The sequence below is a fragment of the Macaca thibetana genome, chromosome 3 (genome assembly GCF_024542745.1).
Source record: "Macaca thibetana thibetana isolate TM-01 chromosome 3, ASM2454274v1, whole genome shotgun sequence".
Lineage (NCBI taxonomy): Eukaryota > Metazoa > Chordata > Mammalia > Primates > Cercopithecidae > Macaca > Macaca thibetana.
In genome coordinates this window covers 160195841-160215080 of record NC_065580.1, presented here as the reverse complement: position 1 = coordinate 160215080, position 19240 = coordinate 160195841, and the positions used below count along the sequence as shown (strand labels likewise).

The following is a 19240-nucleotide window of genomic DNA, read 5'->3' as shown; positions in this document are numbered from 1 at the left end:
AGAGGTCAAAGAGAGAGGTGCAGATATGGGTGAACATGATTAAATCAAAATTAACGGATGTGAAGAAAAACTCTGGGCGATCACCGTCGAGTTCCTAACCCTGTCCCCTTAACTAGACATGAAACCCATGTGGAATACTCATTGTCATGGTGACAACTGGGTGGATGGAGTTTGAAGACAGGTCAGAACACACTACTAGGTCGACAAAGCCCAAGGCGTCACTGAGCTGGGTGTGAAGTGGCTGTTCGGCACATCTTCTTCCATCGACAAGCCGGCCTTCGTGATGGGAAGGAGGCTCATGGCATGGTCTTAGTAGCTGAGTCCACTCCTGCAGGCAGGGAGCAGGGCGGACAGAACGTCCCCAGCTTCCTTCTCCATGGTCTCTGCCTACAGAGCATCAGTATTTCGATGTTCAGGATGGAACAGACTTCCGTAACACTGAAAGCAGTGATTTTCTCTTTTCAAAACAAGGTGTCGTGTGCAGTATTAAATCTGGATTCCAGAAACGCTTGCACAGGGCGACCTTGTGTGCAGAAGTTTATTGCCAAGGTTCCAGTTTATGCCCACGAGGCGCACAGCGAGGCTCCTGGAGGAAGCAGCTAGCTTTTGGCGTTCCTTACAGAGCTCAGAGCCCCGACAGGTTTTGGCTGGAAGGAGTATCCCGCGACTGATTTATTCCTCAATTGCAGTTATTTTTTTCTCTACATGAATCATTTCCATGTTTCCAAAGCAGAAGTAGAAAGAAAAAAAAAAAAACTCATAAGGTGAAAAAAATTTTCAAAGTTTTTTTTTTTTTTTTTTTTTTTTTTTTTTTAAAAGCCTGTAATACGGGAATGGATTTGCTATCAAACATCCGTTTCAGGAAACCATCAGATAGAATCGGGCAATTTGATGGGCAATTGGGTCTCAATTTCCCCATCAGGAACAATGTCTGTGCACACATACATACACACATTCACTCCCAAGTCATCCACCTCACCAGACCATGAGCTTTTAGGGAGACCACATTCCAGCCAGGAAGGCAGTTTCCTTTTCACTGTACTAACATAATGCTTCATTACACCAAGACACAGCACTCTCCGATCTGCCAGGTCAATAAAGAACGAAGCTTAAAATTTACAGTCACCTTTACAAAGCTAAGCATTTCAACCTTAAATGAATGTGCGGTCCACCAATCCGCTTCCCCGGCCTGGGGCCAGCTCTTCCTGTGGCTCAGGCTCAAATGATCTTCCACGGGGTCCATTAGTTCCTCTTGGCTGGTCCCTGGGTTCAATGCAATGCCCCTAGCAGGTACGGTAACTGCCGCTCATCTGAAACTCCCAAGTTACACTCCGCCTCACTGACAAGGGCATGCGGCACTGCCTCCTATTCTGTTTTGTGGGTTCTTTGATCACCAGAAGGAATTTCGAGCCACTGTGCTAAGTAAATCAAGTTACTCACAGAATGGGATCCCGGAAGCCGCTGGGTTCCTCCATATACCATCAGAAGCTGAGCTTGTCCAGAGGCCACTGAAGGGTCTGCTCAAGAACCCTACAGCAGGTTGTCCCAAAATTACCCACCATGACCTAGGTAGCTGACTAAATGCCACAGCCCACCTGAAGTTTCCCCAGGCAAACACCTGGAGTGTCTCATGACTAAGCAAGATGTCCTATGGAGCTAAAAATAACCCTCCTATCCCTTCTTCCTCCTGCCATCCCCATCTCTCTGACCCTCTGTGGTCCTCAAAGGGCATTCGAGATTCAAGTCTCCTGGCCAGAATGTGGGCAAATGCTTGTATTTATTTGCTATTTACTAACTGCTGCCACAGTAGATGGCATTTTTAACACAGGATAAAACATCTACCAACACCACCAGGTTTTTGGTATTCTCTATGTGACTGTTAAAATAAAACTGGACCTTGGCTACCTATAATGAATGAGCCAAGTAAAAGCACCCCAGTCCTGGCATCCAATTCTATCAGCTGATATTTGACACAGGTTTGACAGTTGACAAACTGTCTCTCCACGGTTCCAACCTCTTCACAGCTCCATGAGGTGGCAGGGCCAGTACGATCATCCTTGTTTTGTATCTGAGCAAAGGACATTGCGGAGAGATTAAGCAAGGCCACAAAATTGGTGAAGGATTCCGACTTTCCACTACAGCAAGAGGTCTCAGTGCATGGCTAGCCCTAGGCGATGCCAGAAACATGACAACATAAGTAAGATTTTTTTTTAACAGTAAAGCAAGCAAGCCAGTAAGATGTCCAGTTTGGGAAATATGAAGTTGGCAAGGACAAAAGATGCCTCCACATTTTAAAGGAAAAAAAAAATCTCTCTCTCAGTTAACCTCATTACTCCATCAAGAATAACAGCAGAGTCAAGGTATCCCCCGGAAGCGGGTCAGGTTCGGGTCTGCACCGTCTTCTTGCTTCCAGGTACCTTCCTCGTCCCAGGCCGCAAGGAGTCCGGGCCCGGCTCTGGGCGCTGTGTTTACAGGCAGGGCGGCAGGAAGGACATGACCTCCCCGGCTTCGCGGCAGGTTAAGCAGCCTGATTGAACGTGGCTGCTAATTAAGGGCCCCTCTCATCTGGCAGGGCCACCGGGGTACCTTCTGCACTTGTTCATGACCACAGCACCTCGCTCAGAAATTAACTCTTGATGAGTGCAGACAGGGGCCCAGCTGGTCCTCCCGAGTCCTCCCAAGTAGATAAATGAAGTGTAATAAGAACGCCGCTGACTGCCAAGGGAAGAGGGGCTCTCCGTGACCTCTTGGTAAAATCCAGAGTATACTTTTACCGTGACTTAATTCTCTGCACTGGGGACACCTAATGTAGCCAGGAATGGTGTGAACAGACCACTAGCCACAGGGACAGCATAGAGGCGTCCATCACCAGACGTCCACTTCATGAAGTAAGAGTTAAAAGAATAAAGAGGCGATTTATGAGAAACTAATTTTCAATTGGCAAATATTTTCGGGAGGGGTGATGACCTACTTTTCTTCGTAACTCTTCATGGGCCCAGGAACAACGGTGGCTCCTAGTACAGTTTGCAAATGGTACAATCATTCCGCTCAGGTTTAAAATACTAAATGCTCAGCTTCTATCACTTACAGAGGGATTCTTTCCCTGAAGCTCTATTTAAGGAGAGGAAAATTGCGGCCATCATTGTCCAGGCCTCCCAGATATAGAAACTTGGTAGGCAGACATGTTCTGGGTCACACGGCTAAGCTGTACTGACATGCCACTCGAGTCCAGAGGTATCGCCATTGAGTTTGGCGTAGTCAGGACCAGAGCCTTCTCCACCATTCATCTCAGGAAGCCAACACACACAGCTGGTAATGGGGAGGGCTTGGAGCTAGGAGACTGGGAACTGTGTGTGGTCAGAAGCCCCCTCACTGCCCTGGCCCACAGTGTGGCTCCCTGTGTGACATCGTCTTTGAGATACGACAGAGACAAAAAGCAGGCTGCGAGCCCCTGCTCTGGACTCTAGATCGTGATGAAGTCTCATCTTTCTACAACTTTTGAAAGAAGCAGGTGAGGTTTCCAAAGAAAAAACAGGTGAAATGAAAGGTGACAGTCAGTGTGCTATCTTTTGACCGCACAGCAAACAAGTGGTTGCCGGGCTAGAAGCAAGATGGAAAGATGAAGAAATGGGCAGAAAAGGCATTTGGTGCCTTGATGGAAAATTTCAAAAATAAAAGGGTACCAAGGTGGAACTAGAACAATTCCCAGAAGACTAAATGTGGGAGGAATGGGCCGAGGTAGGGGAAGTCAGTAGAGACTCTAAGTGGTTTAAGAGAGCGTATTAGTTATCTACTGCTGTGTAACGAATGCAAAACTAAGCGCCCTAAGACAACTTAAGAAACCCACGGTTTCCGTGCACCTGGAGTCTGGGTTGGCTTAGCAGGATGCCTTTAGCTCAGGGTCTCTCACAAGGCTGCACTCAAGGTGTCAGCGGAGACTGCAGTCATCTCAAGGCTTGCCTGGGGGGGTGGCTCCGCCTCCACTTTGTCCCCTCCCAAACTCATCTGTAGGCTGCTGCAAGCCTTGGTGCCCCCATAGCTGCTAATCTTTTGCCATGGGGCTACTCATAGCACGTCAGCTTGCTTCCCTCGGAGCTGGGTGTAGGGGGAAGTGGGGGAAGAGAAAAAGCAAGCAAGACAGAAGTCACCCAGAAGTTCAAAAAAGGAGAGCCATCCCATTACTTTTGCCATATTTGATTTGTTAGAAGTGATCCAGTAGGTCCGACCCACCTGCAAGGGGAGGGGCTTATGCAAGAGCATGAAAACCCAAGGACAGAGACCACTAGGACCAACAAAGGCTGTGGACCACAGAGAGACTCTTCCTTCACGGGATAAACCTGGAGCCTGATTCTCCCACGGTGAGCCTCCTAAAATGACAGAAGCTATGGAGGGAGGCCACATGCTAGGCCACATGCTAGGCCACATGTCAGCATTATTATTGTTCATCATTCATTCAGGGCCCACAAAAGCGAGAGCATGTCCATACGGGTGTGGATTTTAAAATCAGGAAAGCAGGCCAGACTGAATTCATGCTTAGGCACAGCTGCTCAGAACTGACCACCCTAAGGGGCCCACTGTTAATAACTCATCCTTTCTGAGGATCCGCCCACTGCCTGGTGTGGCTGCTGCCACTGCTCAGCTCTGTCCCCTGCCCTGAGAAACGTGTGCTTCCAGAGGTTCGTCCTCACAATAATAACCGCTAACGCTGAGTGAGAGCACATGATGGTCAAGTACAGAGTCTGGCACTTTATATTCATCACCGCATTTCGTCCTCACAACGACCCTGTTCTGTGGATCGGGATGGGTGCGTCAGGAGGTGGGAGACCCTGTCGTTTGGGCACTGATCAGTGCCTGAATGTTCTCAGGGAAACTCCCCTGCATTAAAGCCGACAGTTAGACATTAACAGCTCTCATGACTCAATATATAACTGAATCGTTATATTATGGGCACACTGCACAACCGTTCACTTAGAAAATCTAAAAGAATCAGCTAAAAACGATTAGAAAAACTTAGTGACGTATATAAAAAAAACTTAGTGACTGGCAATATAAAAGAAGTTTTGTACTATAGTAAAACACTGGGCGGATCACGTCAGGAGTCACTTTAGGACTCTGGCAATAGCTTAAAAAGTAAGTTTTGTGATAACTCATGTTCATTGTAGAAAATCTAGAAAATAAAAAAAAAGTAAGACTAAGGCATTAAGTCACTCATGACTCTACCAAAAGACATTTTGGTATATTTTCTTTGATGCATTTTTCTCTGTTACATGGGTGACTGTATCATTGTATTTTTAAAAATTGTTGTCATACTACACTAGCTGAGCATCTTCTTTTTTCACTTAATGTAACATTAAATGGGGAGCATTTTCCCATGCTCGTGTTCTTCAAAAACCCAAGGTTAAATGGTTACTGAATAGCTTATCATATTATTAAAACCTCATTGAAAACACTATTTCCTTTCACTCATTTAATTAGCCAAAAAAAAAATCAAAATTTTTCCTCTGTTCCCCATTTCCTGTCTTTAAAAAATTATTTGAATATCCATTTCAATTCTTCTATCGACTTAACACGCATTTCTTTACATTTTTAAGTTGGCTGCAAGTTAGAAATACGTTATAAGTTTTCACAGTCTACCTACACTCAATACTGTATGGCCTCTATAATAAAGAACTCTTCTCACCGTCGAGGTCTGTATCTACCCCTGGTCTTTACACCTTACAGCTGTTACATGTATCTCATTTATAGATGTTATAAGCCTCGCAAGACAGCGTTATAATTTTTGCTTAAAATTCTTATATGATTAACAATGAAATTAAGAAGAAAAAAAGCAGAAAGAAGAAAACTAGTATTTCATATTGATCCAAATATTTACCAGTCCAGTAGTCTTTATTCTTTTCCAAGAACCTGAGTTCCCAATTGGTATTATTTCCCTTCAACTGAAAGAAGTTCCGGCAGCATTTCTTACAGTACAGGTCTGCTGGTGATAAATTCTCTTAATTTTCTTTTATCAAAAAATGACTTTATTTCCCCTTCAATCTTAGAAGGCTATTTCTACAAGATATGAAATACTGGGTTAGGGCAGGTGCGGTGGCTCACACCTGTAATCCCAGCACTTTGGGAGGCTGAGGCAGGCAGATCACTTGAGGCCAGGAATTCAAGACTAGCTTGGGCCACATGGTGAGACCCTGTCTCTACTAAAAATACAAAAAATAGCTGGGCGTGATGGTCTGCACCTGTAGTCCCAGCTACTCGGGAGGCTGACGCAGGAGAACTGATCAAACCCAGACAGCAGAGGTTGCAGTGAGCCGACATTATGCCACTGCGCTCCAGCCTGGGCAACAGAGCGAGACCTCATCTTAAAAAAAAAAAAAAAAAAATTCTGGGTTAGAATTTTCTGATTCTCTTTCAGTACCCTGAAGATGTTATTTCATGCCGTTCTGGTCTGCAAGGTTTCCAGTGAGAAGTCAGCCATTAATTGAATTATTAATGTATGAATTTTCTCTTGTTGCTTTCAAGATTTGCTCTTCATCTTTGGTTTTCAAAAGTTTGCAAGAATCAGCATGGGATTTAAAAATATTTATTCTTTTTGGTGTTTCTTGAGCATATGATCTTATATCTAAATTTCTACTTGTCACTGAACTCTGAAATTTTTTAGCTGTCATTTCTCTTACTATTTTTTTCTACCCCATTTTCTCTTTTTCCTCGGTCATTTTCCCTGTGTCTTCAGCTGTTAAGTCCATTTAGTAAATTTTTATTGGAGATAACTGTATTTTCAGTTCTAGAATTTCCATTTGGTTCTTCTTTTTATCATTCTATTTCTCTGCTGAGCTATCTTATCTTTTCATTCATAGCAAGCATATATTATCTCATTTCATTTAGGATAGTTTTGTTTTGCTTTGCTTTGAGATAAGGTCTTACTCCGTCACCCAGGCTGGAGTGCAGTGGTGTGATCACGGCTCACTGCAGCCTCAACCTCCAGGGCCCAAGCAGTCCTCCCACTTGAGCCTCCCCAGTAGCTGGGACTACAAGGGCACACTACCATGCCCAGCTAATTTTTGGATTTTTTATAGACATGGGGTTTCCCCATGTTGCCCAGGCTGGTCTCAGACTCTCAGGTGGGCTCAAGCAATACGCCCACCCCAGCTTCTCAAAGCATTGGGATTACAGGCGTAAGCCATGGCGCCCAGCCATTTAGTATAGTGATAAAACCTTGTGTGACTCTCCTTATCTGCTTCCCCTTGGGGTTGGACTTCATTTGATTTCTCTTTTTCTTGAGACAGTATTCTATTTCCTTGGTTCTTCAAATATTGATTATTTTAGCTTTGTATCCCAGACACGAGGAAGGTTCAATTGTAGAGGTTTGGGATTTTGCAATTTTTCTTGGATGAGTGTTACTTCTTTTGGTTGGCAATTACCTGAACCTGAACTGCAAACTCTGACCCTTTCAGCAGCAAGCACAGATTCTGCATTGTGATCTGAGTCTATTCTATGCACGTACGGTTCAGTGATTGAAGAGGTGTATACACAGAATTTGGGGGTCCCCTCTCCAGCCCCTTTCTTCTAGGATACTCCCCATCACTGCACCACCTGCCCTTGGCCCTGAGCTTACCTGGTGCAGCTCAAGACCTACCCTGTCCCAATGAGGTTCTCCCATCATAGCTGGCCTGCTTCTGCTTACTCTCAATGGCTTCAGGCAGCTGCTTTCTGAATTATGCCGAGTTTTCATACTTATTTTCTGTGTGGGGCGGGTGGGAGGCATGGAGGTAGGAGGAGCTGTCTTGTAAGATCTTGGTCTGCCATTCTCAGAAGCACAAGTTCCCAGACCTTTGTATCTAAATACCATTCCCCACTAAAAGGAACCAGAGTTCCTTCTAAAAATGTAGAAAGTAAAACATAAAAAGAGCTCACTCCAGAGTTGGGTACAAGGTTACGCCTGGAATGTCTTCTTATGCCAGAGAGTGAGCAGGTGATCAAAGATCCATGAGGCCCTGTCAAAAGGAGACGGGAGCCTACTTTTCAAACCAGATCTGGGATAATTTGAGCAAAGAGAGTAAGGATCATAATTAATAATAAAATTCCGAAGAAAAGAAAGACTTAGTAGTCCACAGTGCTGATTGAGAGGAAAAGGAAGAGAAGCATATTACTCATTTAACTGGCAGATAAAACAGAATGTATCATGTACAACACGATGTTTTGAAGTACCTAACACATTACGAAATTACTAAATCTAGCTAATTAACATAGGCATTACCTCACACTGTTACCATTTGTTACATTTTTAACTGATAACTTCTCTCTCATTTATCGGACTGATAACCTATCTATCCCTCATTCACTGGATTCTACCTGTAAAGGGCACACTTTCACTCTTTAATGGCACAGCTGCCGTGCTCTTTACAATGTTACTATTCTAGACTATTACAGTTCAAGCTAGCAGTGACCTATTTATCTTTTAGGATCATGAACAATGTATATCACTTCATTTCTAGAAACTGATCTTCGAAAACTATAACCCACTGCAGGACAGGTGAGGCCAGGGAGGCGGACACCTCTGCCTCCAGGAGGCCACTCTGTGCCTCCAGAACTAAAGAAGGAGGAGAGTTTGACCACTGCTTGTACAGAGCCCGAATGCCCTCCCTGCTGCTGTTCTAACACATGTCCCATCTGCAGTGTTAGAAAACAAGCTTCGGCTTGATACAGTGGAACTTGAGAGATGGCACAGTTTGCTTCTTACAGAACTAAGTATGAAAAAAATTCATTTAGTAGTGCTCCTTGGAGAAATGTGGTTCAGAAGTCAAATAATTTTAAAAGACCTCTGTCCCACGTAAGACACCCATGAAACAATGCTCTGGTCATAATCAGTCTCTAAACTTTCAAAATGCCTGCTGTGCCGGGCGCGGTGGCTCACGCCTGTAATCCCAGCACTTTGGGAGGCCGAGGTGGGTGGATCACGAGGTCAGGAGATGGAGACCATCCTGGCTAACACGGTGAAACCCTGTCTCTACTAAAAATACAAAAAACTAGCCAGGCGTGGTGGTGGGCACCTGTAGTCCCAGCTACTCGGGAGGCTGAGGCAGGAGAATGGCGTGAACCCGGGAGGCGGAGCTTGCAGTGAGCTGAGATCCGGCCACTGCACTCCAGCCTGGGCGACAGAGCGAGACTCCGTCTCAAAAAAAAAAAAATAAAATAAAAATAAAAATAATTTTAAAAATGCCTGCTTCGGTGACCTCAGCTGCTATTGAACACCATGCCTGCGGACGGTGTGACGTGGCCGAAGGGCGGAGGACCAGGAGCGGGGGCTGCAGCGGCTGGTGTGACCCAGCCACTCACTTGCTGAATGATCAGGGAGAGACACTGTGTCTCTCTGGGTCTCAGCTTCTTAACCTGTAAAACCCGGGGATTGGGGAAAAGCTCACCAAGTCTTCTTCCTGCTTTGGCATCCTATGAGTCTTCGTTGTTGTGGACTAGCTGGGACGCCTAGGACACCGGGCAGCTCCTTCCACCTCACATAATCGTTCTGCTCAAGAAGAACTTGCAGGAGCCACAGACTCGCCTCACAAACAGGAGCAAGCGCACCCTTCTACAAAGCGAGAGGCTTGAGGTGTGTGTACAGCCAGGTCAAGGTGAAAGCCGCTACTGAGGTTTTGCAGAATCAACTTTGTATCAAATCTCCTCTCTCTATCCTTCTCAGAGTCTGATCAAACTGGGAGGTAACAGATTCTCAACAAATCTCACGCAGAGGGAGGAAAATACCTACCTACTATGGAATTATCTATCATTTTTCTAACACACAGAGTATGTTAGCTAAAACTTTAATGCCCCATATCCTTTCTGTCACTTATGGTACACTTTATCCTTTGATTTTTGATCAACTGTTAGCTGCAGAATGAAATGCCTAAATTATCACTGAAATCTAGCAAATTATGTCTTAGAATGTTAGTTTTAAAAATAAGTTTAAAAATCACTTTTATGAATCTTTATAAGCTCAAAAATGTAGCTCTCATTATTTTGACTTCGTTTGTTTAAATTGCTAAGAAAATTATTTCCTCAAAAAACAGACACAGTACTCTTCACCAAATTTAGTATGTTGAAAACTGAAAATAAGAAATTATATATGAAAGAGCAAGCCAGAGACAACATACCAACATACAGAAAAAATAGAGGAAAAAAAAAACTAAATTTTTCACGTCTGACTTTTCCTCCTTTTAAAAAGAAAAAAATCAGGGCCGACACGGTGGCTCCCGCCTGTAAACCCAGCACTTTGGGAGGCCGAGGTGTGAGGATGGCTTGAGACCAGGATTTCAAGACCAACCTGGGCAACAAAGTGAGACCCTGCCTCTGTTAAAAATAAAAAAATTAGCCAGGCATGGTGCTATGTGCCTATGGTCCCAGCTACTTGGGAGGCTGAAGTGGGAGGATTGCCTGAGCCTAGGAGTTCAAGGTTGCAGTGAGCTGTGATCGTGCCACTACACTTCATCCTGGGCAGCAGAGCGAGACTCTGTCTCAAAAAGAGAAGAAAAGAAAAGAAAAGATCTACCAGAAGCCTTGGGTTCCTGTTTTCTGGCAATATTATGCTATGCATATTTGCAAATATGTAAACCACATGGATAATTTTGCTGTAACTAGGAATGTCACTTTACCAGACTATAAATTTAGTCAGCATTCCTCTGAACAAACTTGCTCATGATACTAAGCAACGCAAACACGCAGCCAAACAACTGGTGTTTTAATATTCTAGCTTCTATTTCTTCCACGACATAATTTCCTGTAATAATCTCACTCATGCCTGAACTCCACAGACATTCTTATTTATGTTTTTCAGGTCAGTATGCCAATAGCAAGAAGACTTGTTCTTGAAAGGGTGAGTTTTTCAAATGAGTCCTGAAAGAATTCTACCAACACTGCCTATTTCCCAAGCAGGGATCATGGGAGAAAGCAAATTTTTAAGAAAATGGTTCTAATGCCATTTTGTTAAAAGTACTGAGAGATTTACAATGATCAAGTAATATGCCAGTTTCTTTCAAAGGATGCCAACATTTGATGCCAACACAATTACAAGTTGGAAAATGTGTAATGAATCAGGCAGCTCATAATTTCCCTTAGAATATGTATGTACAACTTATTAAATGACATAAAAAGCAGAGAGTCACGGCAAATGTTGAAACCTTAAATCTGAGTTTCATTGCTTTGGGGCATTTTCGTCAAACTCCATCATCTGGAACTACCTAACAATAAGAAATATTAGGTCACAAGCTGTTTTAGAAACACCTGTAATACCTTCACCTAATGAGGCCAATAAACGAGAGCTTCGTGTTCCTCATCAAATAAGAAAACTTAATAGTCAAATCTGACATAATAAGCCCAAACTCAAACCCTGTAGAAATGAAAACACTCACACGGAGAGCATTTTCTCTTCCAAATTTTCGATTCTGCCAGGTCCCTCCCTAAAGCCACCTGGTGGAAAAATGTGCCCCCAGTGCTAGGTCAGCGTGGGTTTCCCAGAGTAGGGCTTAATTCGTGTGGTGGTCTTTGGAGGCTCAGAAAGAATAGAATAGAGTTTTCTCATCATCGGTGGTCACTGTCCTCACCTCCTCCTCCTCTCCCCCAAACGCACTACCACCTACGTAAGGAGAAAGATCCTTCTGACATCTTACTCAAAACCCCAAATCCCACCCCTTTCAAGGTACTTGCCAGGGAGGTAAATGGTGGACTCTCCAGGTTTCCCCCTCCAAAATCATTTGTATACTTTGTCTATTGTCACTTTCTCCTCAAAAGGGCTATACTATCATTTTCTTCCAACTAGGGCTGTCAGATTTCACAAATAAAAATACAGAATGCCCATTTAAATGTGAATTTCAGATGAACAACAGATAACTTCTTAGTATGTCTCAAACCGTGCATGCGATATACTAAAAAGCTATCTGTTGTTTCTCTGAAACTCAAAATGAACAGGGCATCCTGGATTTTACCTGGCAAATCTATGCAAAACATTCATAATATGGAGAATGAGAAATTAACACCTTTACCTCTTTCTGGTAGTTCAGGAAGTAGAGAAAAGGCAGCTCTAAGAAGGGGTAGAGGTGAGAGTAGGGAAAACGTAAGGAGAAAATAAGGCCTTCCTTATTTTGGTAGAATTCCATGTGGTCCTTTACAAACTTTAACGTGCATACAAATCACCCAGGGACCTTGTTAATTTAACATGTGGGTTCTGATTGGACAGGGTCATGGAGTCTGGAATTCTCCATTTATAATCCCTCTCCAGGCAATGCTGATACTGCTGGTTCAAAGTTCGTTTCACTGGTAACATAACTCCAGCCTCCTTTATTCCAGGAATTGTATGGGGTCAAAGGCAAGAAGACCCAGTGCAATGGGTGGAGAAGCAGGTGGAGAAGTGGGGGCCCTGTGAGGGCCAGGGAAGGCCATGTGAGTGTGTGGATGTGTGGCTGAGGGGAAGAAGGAGGCCAAGGATCAATGAATCTTTGCTTTGCCTTTTTTTTTTTTTTTTTTTTAATGGAGTCTCGCCTGTCACCCAGGCTGGAGTGCAGTGGTGCAATCTCGGCTCTCTGCAACCTCCGCCTCCCGGGTTCAAGCAATTCTCCTGCTTCAGGCTCCTGAGTAGCTGAGATTACAGGCATATGCCACCACATCCCACTAATTTTTTATTTTTATTTTTAGTAGAGACGGGGTTTCACCACGTTGGTCACGCTGGTCTCGAACTCCGGGCCTCAAATGATCTGCCCGCCTCGGCCTCCCAAAGTGCTGGGATTGCAGGCGTGAGCCACCACACCTGGCCTCAATGAAGCTTTTCTAACAGTGAAGGTGAAATACAAAGATTTGGTCCCTTCTGAGGTTCCTTCTAATTCTGCACTGTGGGAAATAACCGCTATCGTCATCCATACTAAGACATGAGTTCTGAGCAACAATAGCAACAACAAAAAATGCACACACAGCAAAAGCAGTAAACAATTTTAGACATGCATGCTTCTCATATTATCACTGAGAAACAGAGCAGTACGCTTAAGAATCCAACACAAATGCCTTGCCACATTTGGACAAACAAGTAAAGATGGGGGATAAGTTGCGTAGAATCCATCAAATTGGTGCTCCTAAAAAGTGATTTGAGACTTCGGGACCTGGTCATGGTTTGACCCTTAGAGATGTGTGTGCCTATATACACACCAATACAGGTACTCGCATCACTTTCCAAAAGTTATCTGGAGAAAAGTTGTTCTAGTTCAGGGCGTTTACATAGGCCAAGGATGGTCAACTGAGACTCCAGGGCAAATACATGACATTTTTACCGGTTCCTTGATACCTGTGACTCAAGACAGAAACAAAGTCATTAGGAAAATGGAAATTATTCTTGTCATTCATAGAAGCCTACAATTCTCCCACCCAAGAAATTCCACTACTCAATTAATTGATTATATGGAATAGGATGTCTCCACTAGTCATCTAGTCAATGTGGACACCGGTCTGGGTTTTAACTTGTGGGGAATTGTTTTTCTTTAACTCAGGGGGCTCTGAAGTACAATGGTTAAGAGTGCCAGAGTCAGACTACTTGTGCTGAATTCTTGCTCCAACACTGTCTCCCTGGGTTCCATACTACTCTTGGCCTCAGTTTTTACATCTGTAAAAGGGGATCTATAAAAGTAGGTCTGGCTGGGGCAACATAGTGAGACCCCGTCTCTATAAACATTTTAAAAATTAGCCAGGCCTGGCACGGTGGTGCATGCCTGTAGTCCCAGCTCCTCAGGAAGCTGGGGTGGGAGGATCACTTGAGCCTGGGAAGTCAAGGCTGCAGTGAGCTGTGATCACACCACTGCACTCCAGTCTGGGTGACAAAGGAAGACCCTATCTTTAAAAAAAAAAAAAAAAAAAAAAAAAAGTGTGACTGTCACTAGGTTGTTGTGGGGGGAAAATTTAATAAAGTATGTCTAGGAAATACACAGAAGTTCAGTAACGTCGCCTGTTAATACCTTGTCACTGTAGTTACTGTTTCTTTGCTACTTTGCATGAAGCTCTGAATTGCTCAATGTTACCCTGAAGCTGGGGACTTGCCATCCTTCTCTGGATTGCCTTCTACCACTCAGCCATTCTAGTAATCAAGCCAAGCCTCTACTGAGGTCCCAGGACACACAGTTGTATGGGTAAGCCAATGCGGCCAAAGAAATGTGTTGTAGATATAGAAAATGAGCTATCGGAAACGCTGACTTCAGGAAGTGCAGATACACAGCACAGCTCCAAAGGCAAGAAACCCGCAGCCACCAGGAATCTAGTAAGTCCTCCCTGCTTCTTGTCTTACATTCACAGGTGTTAGGGAAACCGGTGGTAAAAATTTCCTTTCCCATGACTGGTAACCTTCTAAGAAAAGCCTTGTGATGATACTAAGTACTTCAGCAAAGGATCAGAGGAGTCAGCTGTGAGCACAGCTCAGATCCCAGTAAGACTTTCAGTGGCCAAGATTAAAGCTGGCTTCCCTCTGCCATGCAGAGCAACCCGGTCTGGCTACAGTACAGCAGGCTGCTGCAGGAACTTTTCAAAGCAAAGAGTAGGCATTCGACGAAGTTGAAGACTTGATTAGAGTGGAAGGTGGAAGCAAGAGATAACGGATGCATTACATACCATATTTTTTTCAAAACGAAAAAGCAACTAACATGCAATCCTTCGATATAAAGGTAGATTATAAACATTGGTATTTTTTCTTTTTATTCGCACTTGGAATTACTTTGGTCATAACCATTTATGTCTTTGCTCAGCCTGGTCTTAATCAGTTTCTCTGTTCTTCCCTGTAAAACTGAGTCTTTCCACCAAATGACCCTGCATTCACCTTAATTTGATTTTCTGGGTTTTCATCTTTTAAAAATCATCACATATCTTATGCCATAGTTGTAATCAGTTCGCCAACATTTGTCTGGCTATGGCTCAAGATTAAAAAACGTTTTCTTCTAAGATGTGAGATCTCCTAATTCTCCAACACTCACCTATCCTCCACCCACCAGCATTTCTCTCCCTCATCCCACTCCTCCGCCTGCTTCTCCACCCACTGCACGGGGGCTTCTTGCCTTTGACATCATGCAATTCCTGGAATAAAGGAGACTAGAGTTCTGTTACCAGTGAAACGAACTTTACGTTACAGACATCCAAACTGTGTGGATTTGGTATAAGCTTCTTTCAAAAAGTACTACTCCATTATTGGGAATGTTTATGCCTAAAAAGAAGATTCTGTGTTCTATTGTGTCAGAAGCTTTCAAAGTGCAATTGTTCAATTTGCAAACTGCAATTGGTTAACCAAGCTAAACTTAATTAGTCCAACGATCCTACACATCAAACCCTACTGTTTGATGTATTCTGCGAGATGTCCAAGCCGCCTACAGCTGGCTAAGGGTCACAATGAAAAGGCAGCCAGGCTTAGGTCTGGGAACTGAAATGAGCTGTTCTAAGTGGAGCTTTTCTTCCATTTTCTGAGGCTGCACTGCTCTGACCTTCTCCAAATCAATCCTTTGCGGATTAACATGTAAAGCAGTGTCGAATTAATTTCAGAAAGGGAATATGAGATCAGCCTAGGATCATACAAAACATCTAACTCCTAAATACACTAATGCTTCTAGCCATTCAATGAGAAGCTGTCAATAAAGGGAAAAAAGTCGGGGAGGGGGGCGGCCAGAAGGATTTGAAGGTTGGAGCAATCTATCAGACTAGTTAGCACATTGCCTACTTCTGTGGCATGGCTAATGCATTCCTCTAGAAGTTAATCCTATTTCTAAAGACCCTCCCGCGAGGAGCACATAGGCCGTGATGAATGAGAACTAAAATGCATTAAAATTCTCAACAACTTCACCAAAAGGCACACTATTAGATTCTGAGTGTCTAAAATAAGACGGTTCATTAAAAGTGCAGGTCTTAAAGAACCCGCTTTTGTCCCTACACACTGGGGAGAGAGGGGCCAGTGTGTCACTTGTGACACCTGCAGCCAAAATATTTTTCCATTAGGTTGTCCAAGTAATCACATGAGAAACACTGCATGGAACGGCAAGGGAAGGCCTTTTTCACAAGCGGGCTTAAACAGCGTTATTACGCGCCTGCGCTGGGGGAGGGTGTGTGTTTCCCCAGCATTAGCCACACAACGGTGTCATTAAACCCACTTTTAAAAAACAGACATGAAAGAGCACTTCATTTCCCTTGGAGGAGCGGCAGTGTTTGAACACTTCTCTTTTTCTCTCATTGTATTTTGCTTGTACTCAATTAAGAGATAATTTAGCCATTTATCAAGATGGAGTCGGGGCTGAGCATTTATACAGGCATTTACTGCAGCTATCCTTACAGGCGAAAATCTGAAACCGTCTCCAGAAGACAGTTCATAGTGGTGGGCCTAGTGTTGACTGGAAACGACACCTTGACGAGTTAGTTTTGAGTCCCTGTTAACAGCACAGGGGATGGTTGGATGGCCCTCAAGACTGATTGAGACAAATTATAAAGCAATGTCGATGCTAATGTCAGAAACACCAAGGACAAAACACTTGAGTCCCTACAGAACTGGCAGGAAGCAGCAGCTTAGGAGGCTCCGAAAGACGAAAACACAAGGACGGCAGCACACCTAGAAACTGGAGGGAATCCACATGGCGTGTTTGTTAAATGAATGAATTAAAGAGAGAATAAGTACAGTCAGATTGCCATCTGGACTCAGGACGTTTATAGCAACTCAACGGGTTGAAGTTTTGCAGAAGTTCATCCTCAATGCTAAACATCAGGTTCAGCAGAGGGGTTCCCCAGAGGGGTGTGGGCACGGGAGGATGAGAGAGGAGCATGAGAGACATAGGATCCTGCCCACTTTGTTTCCACGCTTCATAAGGAACGCCGGTGCTGCATTTACTCTTTTGTATGAATCGAATATTACACTGAAAAAATGGGAAAGTAATACTTCCTCTGACCTTTCATTTTCACATCAGCATCTACCACTTCTTTGCAGGGTCGTCAATCCTACTATAAACAGTGTTATCAGTCTAAACTCTGCCATATCTGAACATTGTAATAATTATGATACCAACAGGAACATTTATAGAAAGCTTCTAATACAGCATCTGTTTTACACACACTATCTCTAATCCTCACAATCCTTTGGGCAGGTGGCATCTTTGTTTTACAGACAGAACACCTGAGGCTCAGAGAGGGCGAGTCAGGTGTTAAAGGCCACACAGCTAGCAGCCACCACTGAGAGGATTAAACTGAGGTCTGCTGGGCTCCCAAATCCATACTCTTTCCACTTTCCCAAAAAGAAACAGTGCAGGGGAAAACATAATACCATGTATCTAAAGGAAAGAAGCATAACGAAGAAGTCACACATCCGAAACGTTGCAAGTTCCCTCAAGCTTAAAGTAAAAACGCTCGTTAAATGATAGGGTCCAGGATTTTATGAATAAATAAAAAAGAGCCATCCTACCTAAGCCAGATAAAGTGCACTCACAGGGTAGCAAAAATAAGCCAGACTCAAGCCACATCAGGGTCCCACCGAAACCCAGGCTGTGTGATCCACGGAGATGACCACCAACCAGCACCCCTCCCTCAGTGAGAAGGTGGCTCCTTGGCCACCGGGAATGAGGCGAAGGAAGGGGCAGGGCCCAGGGACCAGTGGCCTGACAGCCCCTTCCCATGGCTTGGGGAGTAGGAGGCAGGTAGTGATGGCAGTGAGGCCGCGCGCCAGCTGCAGTGGAGGAGGCATGGTTGGGGCTGCACCTCCCCAGAGATGGCAGGAACTGGGAACAGGTGAGAGCCACGCCCCCTTCCAAGTTGAAGGCACTGGAGCTCCACTCTCCCAGGCGCAGCTGCAGCTGCCCAGCCGTGGCTGCCAACTGGGACATCCTTGCGCTTCCAGGGGCCCCAGGAAGTCCCCCTCCCCCCACAGGCTCAGAAGTGCCTGCTCCTGCTGCAGGGCCTGTCCCTGCTCCTGGCACCGCTCTGATTTTGGAGCAAAGTTGTGGCCGAGCCCGGGCGCTGTCATGACCCAGCCAGGTGTGCACATGCTCAGGGTGGGGCTGACATGCCAGCCCCCTCCTGCCTCAGCCCCCACTGGACTTTGGGCACCAACAAGCACAGGCTCCTGGGATGCCAAGGTGGGGCTGAGGGCAGTTGGGCGCACGGGCCTGCACGCGCCCTTCAGCATGAACAGCCTGGGCGCTGTGGGCACCGTGAATGTCAGGTTGATGGCTGCAAGAGGTAGAGACAGGCTGCTGGGCAGAAAGTGGCACGTCCCTGGTGAAGCTCCATCTTCATGCCAAGGACAGCCTGAAGCATTTCTTGGGTCTGGACAGCTTTTGTCTTTTAGATGACCCCAAAAGCACGGAAAAAACAGAAGTCAGCTCTGTGGGTGGTGACCCTGTGGAGAGGAAATATAAACCAGAAAGTAGGATGCTGAGTGCAGACTGGGAGGCGACTTCACGGCCTGGACTAGTGCCAGCCCTAGCGCCTGGGACGTGAGGATGCCCAGTAAGCAGGTGTAAAAAGACAAACCAATGAGGGCATGGGAAGCCTGATTCCCATGTAAAAAAGGTGGAAGGAATCACGTGTTCAGCTGACAGCATCGTCCTCCTGCTTATTTCCTCAGTCAAGGACTGGGGACTGGGAGACAGTCCACTTGGGTGACGGCGAACTTCTTTCACCCCGAGCTGACATCACCTTGGGCAGGGGGCCACAGTGAGGGCTGAGCTGGCCACTGTGTTCGAGGGATCATGCCTCAGGCAGATCTGCCTTCATTTCCCTGCTCTTCCCCTCTGTCTTTTGTGTATAGTAGGAGCACTGGAGGATTAGGAAGAACGGAAAGAACAACTTCTTTCAAGATTTTATTGAACCACTGCCAAGAAGACATGGAAGAGTGGGTTGACTTCAATTGCTAGACATCCATTCATTCTCTCACTCATTCATTCAGTTCACTGGCATCCCCAGCTAACATGGCTGCCGTCTCACACTTACGAAAAAGTGACTGGGAGATTTATCCTTGGCCAACTCTGCAGAGCCCTCCTCCCCAAACCTCCTGCTCTGCACTTTGCTCCAGCAGTGATCTCAATGACAGGATTTTAAAACAAGGTTTCACACTTCTGCAACCCAAATGCTCACACCGTTACCTCTTAGGAACCTTAGTTATGTCTATGTGATATTTAAGCATGGGTTTAAAGACACAAAAAACTTTACGCATTTTGTCTGAATAGACTGAAGACTCGTTGCTGAGTTTTCAGTACAAAAAAGA

At 44.9% G+C, this 19240-nt stretch overlaps 1 protein-coding gene and 1 long non-coding RNA gene across 5 annotated transcripts in view; both read right to left on the bottom strand.

The window, feature by feature from the left end:
- HLCS (holocarboxylase synthetase) overlaps nt 1-19240 on the bottom strand; it is a 247697-nt gene that overhangs the window by 55026 nt on the left and 173431 nt on the right. The gene's annotated exons all lie outside the window — the stretch shown is intronic.
- LOC126951555 (uncharacterized) overlaps nt 13873-19240 on the bottom strand; it is a 51775-nt gene continuing 46407 nt past the window's right edge. Inside the window, exon 2 of the long non-coding RNA XR_007724526.1 lies at nt 13873-19240. This exon is cut by the window's right edge and continues 24146 nt beyond it. This is a non-coding gene — a long non-coding RNA (uncharacterized LOC126951555).